Source organism: Triticum dicoccoides, unplaced genomic scaffold, assembly GCF_002162155.2.
Source record: "Triticum dicoccoides isolate Atlit2015 ecotype Zavitan unplaced genomic scaffold, WEW_v2.0 scaffold2832, whole genome shotgun sequence".
In the NCBI taxonomy this organism is placed as follows: Eukaryota; Viridiplantae; Streptophyta; class Magnoliopsida; order Poales; family Poaceae; genus Triticum; species Triticum dicoccoides.
In genome coordinates, this window is record NW_021260140.1 from 1 (window position 1) to 751 (window position 751).

At 60.9% G+C, this 751-nt stretch overlaps 1 non-coding gene across 1 annotated transcript; it reads left to right on the plus strand.

The window, feature by feature from the left end:
* The first annotated feature begins 87 nt into the window (after nucleotides 1-87).
* On the plus strand, nucleotides 88-243 carry LOC119345771. The gene has a single exon (XR_005167180.1). It is a non-coding gene; the product is annotated as a 5.8S ribosomal RNA (ribosomal RNA).
* Nucleotides 244-751: the final 508 nt, after the last annotated feature.

Genomic DNA, 751 nt, shown 5'->3' on the forward strand with positions numbered 1-751 from the left:
GAAGGCGTCAAGGAACACTGTGCCTAACCCGGGGGCATGGCTAGCTTGCTAGCCGTCCCTCGTGTTGCAAAGCTATTTAATCCACACGACTCTCGGCAACGGATATCTCGGCTCTCGCATCGATGAAGAACGTAGCGAAATGCGATACCTGGTGTGAATTGCAGAATCCCGCGAACCATCGAGTCTTTGAACGCAAGTTGCGCCCGAGGCCACTCGGCCGAGGGCACGCCTGCCTGGGCGTCACGCCAAAACACGCTCCCAACCACCCTCAACGGGAATCGGGATGCGGCATCAGGTCCCTCGTCTCTCAAGGGGCGGTGGACCAAAGATTGGGCTGCCGGTGTACCGCGCCGGACACAGCGCATGGTGGGCGTCCTCGCTTTATCAATGCAGTGCATCCGGCGCGCAGCTGGCATTATGGCCTTTGAACGACCCAACAAACGAAGCGCACGTCGCTTCGACCGCGACCCCAGGTCAGGCGGGACTACCCGCTGAGTTTAAGCATATAAATAAGTGGAGGAGAAGAAACTTACAAGGATTCCCCTAGTAACGGCGAGCGAACCGGGAGCAGCCCAGCTTGAGAATCGGGCGGCTGTGCCGTCCGAATTGTAGTCTGGAGAGGCGTCCTCAGCGACGGACCGGGCCCAAGTCCCCTGGAAAGGGGCGCCTGGGAGGGTGAGAGCCCCGTCCGGCCCGGACCCTGTCGCCCCACGAGGCGCCGTCAACGAGTCGGGTTGTTTGGGAATGCAGC